Raw genomic sequence first — 15995 nt, forward strand, 5'->3', positions numbered from 1 at the left:
ATTTTTTTGCTGCTTTTTTTAACGAATCGCAAAAAAATACACCCGCACTTGAGCACTCAGAAACTAACACCCAAATAAGAATGAATAGTGAATACCCGTATTGTATGAAATAACAGCCGCGTTTGACTGATGGTCTATTCATTCGTATTTCGGGACGTTGTCATTCAAACCATTACGAATAGACCAGACACTGCCGAGATTGGTGCTTAGTAAATTCCCGGATTGGGACTTAGAAAAAAAAACACAAATCGGCCAAACTCGGATTTTTAGTAAATACTGGCCTAGGTGTCATAATTGACCTCTAGTGTCTATGCAGTTCTATGGGAGAGACGTCATGATGTCTCTCCCATAGGTCAGAGGAGCGGCGCCAGCGGCCAGAGACGGAGGGCAGCAGTGGTCAGACATCAGGAGCGAGGATGGTAAGTATACATTTATTTTTTTAAAGCGACACAAACGGGGGCAATACTACTGGGGCCACAAATGGAGGCAGTACTACTGGGGCCACAAACGGGGGCAATACTACTGGGGCACATTGACCACACCCCTTTATGAAGCCATGGCCATATTTTCACCCGGGGCGCCACAAGGGCTAGAACCGGCCCTGGGCATAACTAAGTACTTATTATTTGTTTAAATATCCTTGTGCTGTCAACTATACAGTTTTCTTAACTAGTGTCATTATTTTTGAAATGTTAAAATAAAAGTTATGTTTTAATAACTAATAAAATTTCATATTAAAAGAGTGCACCAAAAAGAAAGCCTTCTTTGAATGAGCTTCTTTAATAGCTCACTCAATTCAGATTAATTAAAGATTGCGTCTATACCTGATGTTCAGACGTTCATTCAGGGTGTCAGTCGGATTCAGCCTCCCTATGTCTCTCCTGCGGCTCCAAGGGATTTGTTTGTTGGGCTGAATGCTCTGCAAGAGTCTCCATTTGAACCTCTTGAATTGGCAATAGCCAGTAGGAACAGGTCCTTAAATGGCCTACAGCCAAGGTTCTGTTCCTACTGGCTATTGCTTCTGCAAGGCGCTTTGTCCTGTCATCCTCCCTTTCTCATATTCCACCGGGACTGGGCAGTACTATGAACTCGCCCAGGTTATCTACCTAAAGTGGTGTCATCTTTTCACTGTAACCAAGAGATTGTGGTTTCCGGCCTTTGACTCTTCAGATTTGTCTCCTAAAAAATGCTCTTTGGATGTGGTTAGGGCTCTCCGTATATATGTGGAGAGGACTGCCTCTATCGGGAGGTCAGATGCCCTTTTTGTGCTGTTTGGTTTCCACAAACGTGGCTGGCCTTCGAATAAGCAAACCTTGGCCAGATGGATTAGAATGGTGATTGCACAAGCTTATGCGCAGACTGGACTTGCAGCTCCTGCTGCTATTAAAGCCCATTCTACTCGGTCTGTTGGACATTCTTGGGCGGCCCACCGTGGTGTGTCTCCAGAACAATTGTGTAAGACGACTATATAGTCCTCAGTGAACACATTCATTATGTTCTATGCCTTTGATACTTCCGCCTCCCAGGATACTTCCTTTGGACGCCAGGTTCTCATACATGCTAAGGCGCGTGCCCTCCCTTGAGGAACTGCTTTAGTACATCCCTGATGTATAACCTGTGGAATACAGTGTACCCCGCTGCAGAAAAGGAGAGTTATGGTAGACTTACCATGGTTAACTCTCTTTCTGTGACGTACACTGGGTTCCACAGGGCGCCCACCCTGACGCACTTAACTTCTTTGGGTTGTATGGCATTAGCCGCTGGTCCCTTCTCCTGTCGTGAGATTGTGGTTCTATGTGACTAACATCTACCGTCTCTTTACCTGCTCCTTCATTGGACTGGTTAACAAAACTGAGCTCTCAGTGCCTGGAGGCGGGGTTATAGAGGAGGCCCCAGTGTATCTTGGGAGTCAAAGCTTTGCCTGATGGTCCCTCTGGATCCAAGATCCTGCTCTACACCCCGATGTATTCTCTGTGGAACCCAGTGTCGCAGAAAGAGAGTTAACCATGGTACGTCTGCCATAACTCTCCTTATGCGATATGTATTGTATAGCATCAGGTTGATGGGCTCATACAGCCCACCAAGAGCCTCTGCAATCTGAGTGGACCAATATGCAATATGTAGCACTTATCCCCGTGCATCACATTACTATTTCCATATAGTGTATGAGCCTGAGATCAGGGCTGTCCTACCTCTATGACTGTTATCACCCAGTCTTAATTGGCTAAGGCCAACCCCCCCTAGTGATGCACTCTAAACTTATCCCCCCCGGGCCCTAACCCTAACCTGCACCCCAATACTCACCTTCGGGAAGTTGACTGTTGGTGTTCCAGTGCTGGATCCAGGCACTGATTTCATGTGGCCTACACCAGCTGACTGACAGAGCCCAGGCCTAAGAAACAGAACAAGGGAACTCATCGGAAATGTGGGGATTTTGACGCTTTGTGGCGTGACTTGTGGTGGGATCTGAAGTGGGATTTTCTTTGTGTTGCCATGCGACTTCTGAGGCATTCTACTACGACTTATAGCACATTCAAGTGCGATTTCCCATGCGAAAACTGCAAAATCTACACAAATTGCACACCCCAAAATTCGACCACACACACCATCAAAAAACAAGACGCTTGTTATTATATGAGATATTTTGTTCCAGCGGTTAGGGGGGGATTAAGGGTGATCTGAAACCTCTCCCAAAACTGATTCTTAGAAAATTTCCCCCTCTGATACACTGCAGTTTTCTCCATGAAAAGTGCAAATGGCCCTCAGAAAGTCCAGCAAAAGTAATATTACAGTCTCCTCAACCTTTTCCTCAGAGGTATTATTAGGAGGAAAAAAAAAGGAAAACATTTCTAAAAATCATCTGGAAGATGAACTCCTCTCAGAAACTGAGTGGAAATCTGATGGGACCACTTGGACTCTATTTCAGAGGTAGGAACAAGTGAAAGAAAGAGGCTTATTTTGCAATATCAAGTGAACAGAACAAAACTGAGACTCTCAGGGAACGCTGTTCTGGCAAAAAAAAAGTTTAAGTGACGGGTGCGGTTCCAATTGCCTGGAAACTCCCCTCCTCTTGGCCAGTGGTTCAAATTATGAGAACAATAGCAATAGTATATAATACAATTTCTAGAACTTCTGCCACAACCTGAATCAGAGCTGCTGCACATGCCCATTGTTGGCGCATTCCTCTACCAAGTTTGCTGTGCGTGATTCCTCAATCACTGCACTAGTCCAAAGAGCAGCTGCCAGGTAGAAGAGACGGGTGCCTTACCATGAGGTGGGAGAATGTGAGCTTAGAAAGTGCAGTACTGTCTCCTACTGTTTTGTGTACTTATTTATTATGGGATGTTTATAACTTTTTCTTGATTGCTCATTTTATTTATATTATTTAAATATGTTTGATGCAACCTATACTGTAGACCATCTATAGTGTTAAATATTAATACTGTATTCCATACAATATCCAATGTATTAAAAGCCCTGGGTCAGTAATAAGTTCTTATACCGCTCCCCAGGCTCCTGCTCTTGCCCCAGTGTTCCTGCAGAGTTGGAGATTGTGGATTGTGTTAGGAAACCCCAATCTAGAAATCCTGCATCATCCAGACACCTGTTCACAGGTGAAAGGTTCTCCATATAATTACCCAGCATCTGGTCCCTCATTCTTACACCCTCCATCTACTACTACCTCACAGAGTATAGTCTGGGAATCTGAGACTGTTAGGTCTGCGGGGGTCATATTTTGACATGAGGGGGGGAGGGTTGGTGCACATAAAAATATTTTTTTTGGGACTGGGAGAGGTGTGGGTAACGTAAAATGATCAATAAAATGTATAGTGACCAATGGAGACAGGGGCACTAATCAGAGGGGGACCATTAATACGGAGTGAGGGTGGGGACTGGGACAATGGGATCTACTACCGCTATATGGGGCTTGATAGTGCTGGGGATCTTTTTCCATGGAGGGCTATTTTTGATTGGGGGGTGGGAAGTCATTTTATAATGGAAGCCTATGGACACAGGGGACGATGTGAGGTGCAAAACACCCCCTAGGTATATTTTTTTTCAATAAAATATTGAAATATATAATAAACAATTCTTAAGGGTTTGAGGAGGGTGAATGGATACTTGGAAGCCATACTGGTCCCTCAGATATACCTGCTCATGAGTATATCTGAATCCATAATGGTCCCTCAGATATACTTGCTCAGGAGTATATCTGAAGCCATAATGGTCCCTCACATATACTTGCTCAGGAGTATATCTGAAGCCATAATGGTCCCTCAGATATACTTGCTCAGGAGTATATCTGAATCCATAATGGTCCCTCAGATATACTTGCTCAGGAGTATATCTGAAGCCATAATGGTCCCTCAGATATACTTGCTCAGGAGTATATCTGAAGCCATAATGGTCCCTCAGATATACTTGCTCAGGAGTATATCTGAAGCCATAATGGTCCCTCAGATATACTTGCTCAGGAGTATATCTGAAGCCATAATGGTCCCTCAGATATACTTGCTCAGGAGTATATCTGAATCCATAATGGTCCCTCAGATATACTTGCTCAGGAGTATATCTGAATCCATAATGGTCCCTCAGATATACTTGCTTAGGAGTATATCTGAAGCCATAATGGTCCCTCACATATACTTGCTCAGGAGTATATCTGAAGCCATAATGGTCCCTCAGATATACTTGCTCAGGAGTATATCTGAAGCCATAATGGTCCCTCAGATATACTTGCTCAGGAGTATATCTGAAGCCATAATGGTCCCTCAGATATACTTGCTCAGGAGTATATCTGAATCCATAATGGTCCCTCAGATATACTTGCTCAGGAGTATATCTGAAGCCATAATGGTCCCTCAGATATACTTGCTTAGGAGTATATCTGAAGCCATAATGATCCCTCAGATATACTTGCTCAGGAGTATATCTGAAGCCATAATGGTCCCTCAGATATACTTGCTCAGGAGTATATCTGAATCCATAATGGTCCCTCAGATATACTTGCTCAGGAGTATATCTGAAGCCATAATGGTCCCTCAGATATACTTGCTCAGGAGTATATTTGAAGCCATAATGGTCCCTCAGATATACTTGCTCAGGAGTATATCTGAAGCCATAATGGTCCCTCAGATATACCTGCTCTTTTACTCCTGTGGTCAACCCGGCTCTAAAAGCATTAGGGGTAACAATATTTCTGACCGACTCCTCAGATACAGCCCTGAAGGGAACATGATATAATATGGCTGACTCTGTGGCCCACTGTTATATGTACTAGATAAGGATAAGAAGGAAGGAGAGTTAGCTTACTCTCTAGAGACTTCGGTACTTACAGCAATCAGCAGAGCAACATTGGTAAGTGGTCACTAATACTAGAAGGTGGAAGTGGCTTACTGCCGCAGGGCTTTGTGTCCTTGTTCCCCGACAGTAGCGCACAGAGCTGATTTTCAGCAATCCTTTGTGACAGGTGGTTCCCACCACTTTCATGTCTTTCCCGAGCCCCTTTTATATTAATTTGATAGTGAGGAAAAAAATTAATCCTTATATAACAGAGATCAGCAAATTGTACATTTGACAGTGAATATCTTCTACATTTGTTAGTCAACATTTAGTTAGGGAAAACTGCTTTGACTCAACTACAGTATATGTATATATATATATATATATATATATATATATATACATATATGCACTGTGATAGATATATATATATATATATATATACAGGTTGAGTATCCCTTATCCAAAATGCTTGGGACCAGAGGTATTTTGGTTATCGGATTTTTCCGTATTTTGGAATAATTGCATACCATAATGAGATATCATGGCAATGGGACCTAAATCTAAGCACAGAATGCATTTATGTTTTATATGCACCTTATACACACAGCCTGAAGGTAATTTTAGCTAATATTTTTTATAACTTTGTGCATTGAACAAAGTGTGTCTACATTCACACAATTCATTTATGTTTCATATACACCTTATACACACAGTCTGAAGGTCATTTAATACAATATTTTTAATAACTGTGTGTATTAAACAAAGTTTGTGTACATTGAGCCATCAAAAAACAAAAGTTTCACTATCTCACTCTCGCTCAAAAAAGTCCGTATTTCGGAATATTCTGTATTTCGGATATTTGGATATGGGATACTCAACCTGTACTATATACATACATACATACATACTAGCTGTTCAACCTGATCCTCGCACAGGAGTTTCTGATTTTCATGGTTGTAAATATAAATGAATGATAATTTGGTAAATCTGTACAGATGGAAATTTAAGACATTTTAATGGAAGCAAATATTGATCCATGGTTCTTGGCGTTACCCGAGGAGCACCCGTAGCAGATACGGTAAAAAGTGACAGGACCGTATTTTTATTTATTAAATTCTACCAGCTGGAGGTGCAATCCAAATTTTGATCCATTGTCCGTTTGGGTGTTATCATTCATTCAGTGCAAGCCCCCCATTTTCATCCCCTTAGGGGAGGTTTATTAAAATCCTAATTTTGTAGTTTTCCTATTTCCCACCTGAAGAATACCTGTGTTACATTTCATCTTCCTAACATGTCGGGAAGTCAGAGAATTAGTTATGAGACAGTCAGTGAGTGAGTCAGTCAGTGAGTGAGGGCTTTCACATTATATATATATATATATATATATATACACTCACCAATTTTAACTTGGCTATATATAGTCACATTATATATATATATATATATAAAGCTATATATATACTATTTTATATATATATATATATATATATATATATAAAACACACTCAATTATATATACTCACATTTTTTTTACTCAGCTATATATACTTATGGACCTTCCTGGGGGAGAGGAGGAGAATAGACCCTCAGGTTTGTGGCCTGACTCAGGCCCTGGCATCTCTAGGACTAGTACAGCCATGGAGTCCTCAGCCCAAAAAGAAGTGGTGGGTAGCGATGATAACCAGTCGGAGGCTATGGAAACCGGTCTGGCTTGGTCTGTAGAGCTCCAGGAGCCACAGAGAGTTATGGTGGTGAATACAGGAAATTGTGGTCAGCCCTGTGTAATGGTGGACAGTACTGTGGCAAATGACCCTGTGGAGGACCAGAGTCAGCATCTGAAGAATGTCTGCCCCAAACTGCAGGAGGGTGCTCCCCTGTGTAAAGCATCACGGGTTGGACTTGTGGTGGAAACTACTTACCTGACTAGCAGTGCTGCAAGGAAGATGGAAGATGAATGGCTCACTGTGCTGAGGACATTGAGGTCTCCAGCAATGGAAGTGTGGAGGGTGACCAGGTTACTGAACAGAGGAGTATAGAGGAGCTGCAGAATAAAGAAAAACGATGGCGAGCAAAAATAGTTTAAAAGGAAGAAGAGAAACTCTTGCCGCAACTGGGAGAGCGTTACATGAACTGAGGAGCTGGTGCAGCTGGGAGAGTGTTACATGAACTGAGGAGCTGGTGCAGCTGGGATAGAGTTACATGGAATGAGGAGCTGGTGCAGCTGGGAGAGAGTTACATGGAATGAGGAGCTGGTGCAGCTGGGAGAGAGTTACATGGAATGAGGAGCTGGGGCAGCAGGGAGAGAGTTACATGAAATGAGGAGATGGTGCAGCTGGGAGAGAGTTACATGAAATGAGGAGCCGGTGCAGCTGGGAGAGAGTTCCATGAAATGAGGAGCTGGTGCAGCTGGGAGAGAGTTCCATGAAATGAGGAGCTGGTGCAGCTGGGAGAGAGTTACATGAAATGAGGAGCTGGTGCAGCTGGGAGAGAGTTACATGAAATGAGGAGCCGGTGCAGCTGGGAGAGAGTTACATGGAATGAGGAGCTGGTGCAGCTGGGAGAGAGTTACATGAAATGAGGAGCTGGTGCAGCTGGGAGAGAGTTACATGAAATGAGGAGCCGGTGCAGCTGGGAGAGAGTTACATGAAATGAGGAGCTGGTGCAGCTAGGAGAGAGTTACATGGAATGAGGAGCTGGTGCAGCTGGGAGAGAGTTACATGAAATGAGGAGCCGGTGCAGCTGGGAGAGAGTTACATGGAATGAGGAGCTGGTGCAGCTGGGAGAGAGTTACATGAAATGAGGAGCCGGTGCAGCTGGGAGAGAGTTACATGAAATGAGGAGCCGGTGCAGCTGGGAGAGAGTTACATGAAATGAGGAGCTGGTGCAGCTAGGAGAGAGTTACATGGAATGAGGAGCTGGTGCAGCTGGGAGAGAGTTACATGAAATGAGGAGCCGGTGCAGCTGGGAGAGAGTTACATGAAATGAGGAGCTGGTGCAGCTGGGAGAGTTATATGGAATGAGGAGCTGGTGCAGCTGGGAGAGAGTTACATGGAATGAGGAGCTGGTGCAGCTGGGAGAGAGTTACATGAACTGAGGAGCTGGTGCAACTGGGAGAGAGAGAGCCGGTGCAGCTGGGAGAGAGTTACATGGAATGAGGAACCGGTGCAACTGGGAAAGAGTTACATGAAACGAGGAGCTGGTGCAGCTGGGAGAGAGTTACATGAAATGAGGAGCTGGTGCAGCTGGGAGAGCGTTACATGAAATGAGGAGCTGGTGCAGCTGGGAGAGAGTTACATGAAATGAGGAGCTGGTACAGCTGGGAGAGAGTTACAGGAAATGAGGAGCCGGTGCAGCTGGGAGAGAGTTACATGAAATGAGGAGCTGGTGCAGCTGGGAGAGAGTTACATGGAATGAGGAGCTGGTGCAGCTGGGAGAGAGTTACATGAAATGAGGAGCTGGTGCAGCTGGGAGAGAGTTACATGAAATGAGGAGCTGGTACAGCTGGGAGAGAGTTACAGGAAATGAGGAGCCGGTGCAGCTGGGAGAGAGTTACATGAAATGAGGAGCTGGTGCAGCTGGGAGAGAGTTACATGAAATGAGGAGCTGGTACAGCTGGGAGAGAGTTACAGGAAATGAGGAGCCGGTGCAGCTGGGAGAGAGTTACATGAAATGAGGAGCCGGTGCAGCTGGGAGAGAGTTACATGAAATGAGGAGCTGGTGCAGCTGGGAGAGAGTTACATGAAATGAGGAGCTGGTGCAGCTGGGAGAGAGTTACATGAAATGAGGAGCTGGTGCAGCTGGGAGAGAGTTACATGAAATGAGGAGCTGGTACAGCTGGGAGAGAGTTACAGGAAATGAGGAGCCGGTGCAGCTGGGAGAGAGTTACATGAAATGAGGAGCTGGTGCAGCTGGGAGAGAGTTACATGAAATGAGCTGGTACAGCTGGGAGAGAGTTACAGGAAATGAGGAGCCGGTGCAGCTGGGAGAGAGTTACATGAAATGAGGAGCTGGTGCAGCTGGGAGAGAGTTACATGAACTGAGGAGCTGGTGCAACTGGGAGAGAGAGAGCCGGTGCAGCTGGGAGAGAGTTACATGGAATGAGGAACCGGTGCAACTGGGAAAGAGTTACATGAAATGAGGAGCTGGTGCAGCTGGGAGAGAGTTACATGAAATGAGGTGCTGGTGCAGCTGGGAGAGCGTTACATGAAATGAGGAGCTGGTGCAGCTGGGAGAGAGTTACATGAAATGAGGAGCTGGTGCAGCTGGGAGAGAGTTACATGAAATGAGGAGCTGGTACAGCTGGGAGAGAGTTACAGGAAATGAGGAGCCGGTGCAGCTGGGAGAGAGTTACATGAAATGAGGAGCCGGTGCAGCTGGGAGAGAGTTACATGAAATGAGGAGCTGGTGCAGCTGGGAGAGAGTTACATGAAATGAGGAGCCGGTGCAGCTGGTATAATGAGCTGGAGAAAATCACAGGAACTATTCAGCAGCTGCAGCAAGTAAAGAGTGATAAAGTTATCCCAAATGTTGCTTCCATGGACCTGTCTGAGGCTGGCCGGGATGCTGATGCAGAGGAGATCCAAGCTGGGGGCTCTCCAGGAGAAGGTAGATTTGCTGGCGGGTGACAGAGTGCCAGATGTGGCAGCTTCCAGGTTCTCAGTGGGAGTTGTGGATCCGGTGGTGGCTGTGGCCTCTCAGGGTTTGATCTCGGGTTGGCTGTTGACCATTGATGATCAGGAATCATCAATGGTCGATACCTGTTGTTAACTAGTGTTACCATGAAAGTCAGAGAGCCAGATAGTACCTTGCCATTGATGGTAGCTGTGGGCCAGATTTATTGTCCTGTCATTTACAGACTTCTGCTGCTCCACTGAGCTCCTAAGCTGTCAGCCAGCAGCCCTGCACCACCCCGGCTCTTACAAATAGCGAGCTGTACCAGCTGGGAATGAGATGGACCATCCTTCTCCCTGACTTGACAGGCTCAGCTGTCAGTCATGCAGCCCCACAACGCCCACTCTCTCCATGCTCATAGAAACGTGCCTTTCTGGGAGTGTGTCTCCTCGTCTTGTCACGTCCTGGTTGTCAGTGAGACAGTGGTTGAGTGGTGTAATCATGATGTGAGCGTGTGTGCTGAGTAGTGACTACTGTTAGCAGCAAGCCTCACCGCTCAGCTGCATTGTGATGGGGGCTGGGGGGAGAAGGGTGTTGCAGCACCAGCGAGTCTAGAAAAGGAGCAGTTGGATGGGACTCTGGCTGCTGCAGACCACATTAAGTAAAAGGAAAATAAAGTAATTAAACACCACACACACAACCAGTGGTGAGAAGCTCAAACAGGAGTGGTAGGAAGGGGAAGGAACTAGTAGGCACAGAAGGGAGTAGTGAGGGTAAGGGCTCTCAAGGAGTTGGATCCCACCAGTACCAAATTTGGTGAAGAGAGGCTTTTACAGAGGTAATAGGTGAGCTATACCCGTTAGCTCACCCTTCTTTGTTCCTGGAGAGAGAGAGAGAGAGAGAGAGAGAGAGTGTGTGTGTGTGTGTGTGTGTGTGTGTGTGTGTGTGTGTGTGTGTGTGGTGAACATTTGGACTCTCCAGTTCTTGGGGAGTCTGTGTATTCTGCTGGCCCACTGACTGGTGGTTCTGTGGTAATCTCAGCCCACATACCTCCAGATCCTGTTCCTCCAGATAAACATGGAATGGTCATTTAGGTGGTCCTGGGCCCTGTGGAGGAGGTGGAACAAGTAGAGGAAAGTTGTTTCCTTCTTGTAGGTGCAATGGTGGACATTGTGGATGGTGAAAGGGAGGAAGATTTTGTGAGCAAAGAGGGAGTTTTCCTATCTGGGTTAAGTTGGAAGCATTTTGTGTCCTCAGATTAGGAATCTAGGGTGCAAGTAAAGAGAAAGTGAATGGGGTCCTTCCTCTATAACTCAGAACAATGTGTATTCAGCCTATATGATGTGCCATTAATGTGGCTTCCATCTGGTCTGACCAAGATCGATTTATGGGCTTTGAATTATTTAGCATGATTAAGGCTGATGTTTCAGTTTTGCAGTAGACTAGAATAAGTCAGTTGGCCACGCTCCACACAGCAAAACATGAGTAGAAGCATGGGCCTTCTGATTGGTTTCTTGTGGCTGAGCCTTAAGGTGGGTTGATGGTTATTTTTACTCATATGGTAACTGTGCACATGGTTATAGAATAGCAGGTAGGTAAGTGTATGATTTCAGATGTCAACCTCAGGGGACAGGACTTAAGGTTAATAAATATCAATCAGCCTGCAATAGGAAATGTTTAAAAATTGATCATTGATATGCTAGACATGCATTATCTGATTTAATATGCTGGTGTTTGGGCCGTATCCATAGCATAATGGTCCAGTTTTATTATATTTATGTGATCATTTCTATATACTATTTCTGTATATTTTGTTGCAATTTCGATAAAATAACATCCAGTCATCCAGTTAACTGTTGTGACCGGCCAATGTAGAGGTTGAAGAGTGGTACCAGGAGGAACTCACGGCATGTCCCGTGCACCCCTGGAGCATTCTCGCCCCCCTCCAGGTCTTAAACTGCGTTCTGAAGAGAAAGCAGTTTAGGACCTTGCACATGCACGTACTGGCTTCATAGCGATTTTAGTACATCTGTGTCAGGATCTGAATTGGGCCCAGAGCTGTGATCTGAGAGAGGGAAAGGAGTGTTGGTGAATTCAGAAACTGAGCAGTCTGGTGAATACTGTCTTGGTTGTTACTTGTGGAACCGGACGAGGTCTAGCAGCTAGTTGTCTGGATTCCCGAGGATGGAATAGTGCGGTTTGATATACGACCTACTTATACAAGCGTGACAGGTTTGACTAAAGTCTACAGATGGGCACAGGTGTTTGGACAACTACAGGGACCTAGAACACTGGGGATACCAGTGCAATGATAGTTGAGTGAAACTTGTGGTAGTAATGGATAGCTGGAAGCTGGGTTTGAACCACCAGTTCAGGATAGCTGGATGGCTGGGATTGAACCAGCAGTACAGGTTAGCTGGAATTGAACCAGCAATAGAGGATAGCTGTATAGGATACTCAGTGATACAGCCTTGCAGATATACTGGAGATTGTGTTGACCAGTGGTGCAGGTTTGCAGATATCTTGGAGATGAGATAACCAGCCATGCAGGTTTGCCGATATCCTGGACATAGGAGCCAGGAAGTGCTGAAGTTGGTAATGCACTGTCTCTTTAAGCAGGAGATCTCTACAGGCTTGAGGACAACAAAGCACTGACAGCTTCCCAGTGCTTGGAGCTGGAATATATACCACTTGCTCTCTTGTAATAGGCTGAAGGGATCACATGTCAGGGAAACACTACTTAGTTGGAGAGTTCTCTGCAGAGTCAGCTGATCAGGAAGTAACATGCGGTACTCGGCTAGGCTTCAGAGTGGACTGAGGAGCTGAAGCCTAATTATCATGAAATGAATGCTGTGACTGACAGTGCGGGACGCCGGATGGACCAGTGAATGGCAGACAGCGCATTGGACTGTGCCGCAGGTAGGTCAAAGTGTGACTGGGAAGCGCTGTAAACCTCTGTTTTGTGACAAATACTAGATCAAGGCAGTGGCCCTTCTGATGAATAGAGGAGTCAGTCCAATGGGAGGGACCAAGAGAGGAGGTTAGAGATAGTAGTTTGGAGGCATGAGCAGTAGATTTTGGACTATCAATAGCAATATTGAAATCATCCATGATGATGGTGATGTCAGAGGATAGGAAGTGAGGGAGACAGGCAGAAAGATCTTCCAGAAATTGTTTGGGTTGCCCAGGTGGACAATAGATAGCTGAGAGAAAGGAGTGCAAATCCTGAAGGAATGTACTTCAAATGATGTGAATGTTAGTGATGGAACCTGTAGTAGAAATGTGTATGTGAAAGATTGGGAAAGTAACAATCCAACCCCACCTCCTTTACTGTTACCAGGCCTTCGGGTGTGTTTTACGTGTAGACCACCATGTGACAGTGCTGCAGGGAAGGCAGTGTCTGATTGTGTGAGCCATGTTTCTGTTGTAGCCATCCAGGTTGAATTTGATAATTATGAAATTATCATTTATGGATGTTAATTTGTTACAAGCAGAGGAGGCATTCCACAAGGCACATTTTATTTGGAGGGTATTGGGAGACGTGGTGTTTATGAGGTTGGCTGTATTTCTATATTACTGTGAATCAGGTGAATGAGATTAGGACAAGTGGTTGGGTTCCAGATTTGGTAAAATGTTAATAGAAGCAGAAGAGAGAAATACAGTTGTAGGAGATTTATGATTTTTTTTATGGTGACCGGTTGTGAATGTTATTGTGAAAGTAGAAAGATCAGTTAAAATCTCATGAGTGTTAATAAGAGGGGAGTAGACAATAGAGGCATCAATGTGTACAGAGGGGTGAGTTGCAGGGAAAATGAATGAAGGATGTTATTGTTGTAGAGAAACAACTATGGAGTGCAATGAAGAAAATCAATTTGTGGTACATGGTTTGTTTGAGATAAAAGTAGTTCTTTAAGCTTAGAGTGTGAAGAAGTTGCAATATTTAAATTCCTGGGGAGGAAAACAAATCTAAAACCAAATTACGGAATTAGATATCCAGGGTTAAAATAGTAACATACTACATATCAGCAACAGCCATGTAAGCAGTAGATCTTGTGACATGTAAGTGGGTGACACGATTATCCCAATAAGCCCCCGTGTACCGACTATCACCATATTATAGTGACTGTGGCTGAGATACATACTAGATTATAGAACTGTCCTTTCTATATACTGGGATTTGGGGATTTAGACTTTGAACCTTTTTTGGAAGTGAGAGTGGAGCCGGTTTCTGTGTTCTTTACACCTGGGAGAGGATTGCGCACCTCTTATATCCGATTGCTGCACTAACACGAACGTGACGCGGGCAGGACCCCACAGGGGACTGTGCTGACTTGTATATCTGTGTGCGACTTCCGCTGTGCTACGTATATAGGGGAATCCAATTAGCCTGATTCACCCCTTCACCCGGCCTGCCGAATTCACCTAAAAGTGCCCAATACCTGTCGGGCAGCGAGCACTTTTTTTTCAGCGAGATCCCCGCCTCCATAAAGTGCAGCGGAGTCACAGAGCAAATCCATCCTGCAGCTAATATGATTCCCCTAGAGACTCAGTCGCACACAGATATACAAGTGTCACATTACTCAGCAGAGTCTCCTGGTGCGTCTCTACTCTGCATAAAAGCCACCTGATACCAGCAGAGTTGTACGAGACCTGTCAGCTCACTCACACCAGGCTTCTCCCACTTTGTGGTATATTGAGGCTGGCTGTATGAGGACACATCTGTAATAGCCTCTAATGCTTATTGTCTTTCCATGATTACATATAGCGTATAGCTTGGGTGTCACACACAGTGCAGATACAGTATTCAGTCTTACACATATATGTCAAATGTCTGAAATTAGAAATGACAATTCTGTACCGCAAATCTCAGGTACGCCTGATGAGGAGGATAAATGGAGACATGAAGGTATGCATCCTTTATGTCCAGGGAAACCATAAAATACCCCCTTCCAGGCTGGCGATGACCGCTCTTAGCGATTCCATCTTGAATTTGAACCTTTGCAGGTATAGGTTCAGGGATTTTAAATTTAAAATGGGTCTGACCGAGCCGTCCGGCTTCGGGACTACAAATAGGGTTGAGTAATAACCTTTTCCCTGTTGGAGAAGTGGAACCTTGACCACCACCTGTTGAAGGCACAATTTGTGAATTCCATTTAGGACTACCTCCCTTTCCAGGAGGGAAGATGGTAGAGCCGATTCGAAAAACTGGCGAGGAGGCACCTCTTCGAATTCCATGCTTGTAACCCTGGGAAACAATTTCTATTGCCCAGGGATCCACCTGTGAGTGAACCCAGATGTGGCTGAAAAGACGAAGACGTGCCCTCACTGGGGCGGACTCCCGTAGTGGAGCCCCAGCGTCATGCGGTGGATTTTGAAGAGGCCAAGGAGGACTTCTGTTCCTGGGAACTAGCTGTGGTCTGCAGCTTTTTCCCTCTGCCCTTACCTCTGGCAAGAAAGGACGCACCTCGTACTCTCTTGTTTCTCGGTGCCCGAAAAGACTGCATCTGATTATGTTTTGCTTTCCTAGGCTGTGAAGGAATAAAAGTCAAGACATTTGATTTACCCGCCGTAGCCATGGAGACCAGGTCCGAGAGACCTTCCCCAAAAAATTCCTCACCCTTGTACGGTAAAACCTCCATGTGCCGCTTTGAGTCTGCATCACCTGTCCATTGTCGGGTCCATAGGACACGCCTAGCAGAGATCGACATAGCGTTGACCCTAGAACCCAGTAGGCCAATGTCCCTTTGAGCATCTCTCATATATAAGACAGCATCTTTAATATGTCTTAAGGTCAACAGAACTGTATCATTATCCAGGGTATCAATTCCCATCGATAAGCGATCAGTCCACGCTGCTACAGCGCTACAAACCCAAGCCGACGCTATCGCCGGCCTGAGTAAGGTACCAGAATGTGTGTAAATAGACTTTAAAGTAGCCTCCAATTTGCGCTCAGCAGGATCCCCGAGGGTAGCCATGTCCTGAGATGGCAACGCTATCTTTTTGGATAAGTGCGTCAACGCTCTGTCTACGCGTGGGGAGGATTCCCACCGTATCCTATCCTTAGCTGGGAAAGGATGCGCCATAAGAATCCTTTTGGG

Source organism: Pseudophryne corroboree (genome assembly GCF_028390025.1).
Source record: "Pseudophryne corroboree isolate aPseCor3 chromosome 3 unlocalized genomic scaffold, aPseCor3.hap2 SUPER_3_unloc_22, whole genome shotgun sequence".
NCBI lineage: Eukaryota > Metazoa > Chordata > Amphibia > Anura > Myobatrachidae > Pseudophryne > Pseudophryne corroboree.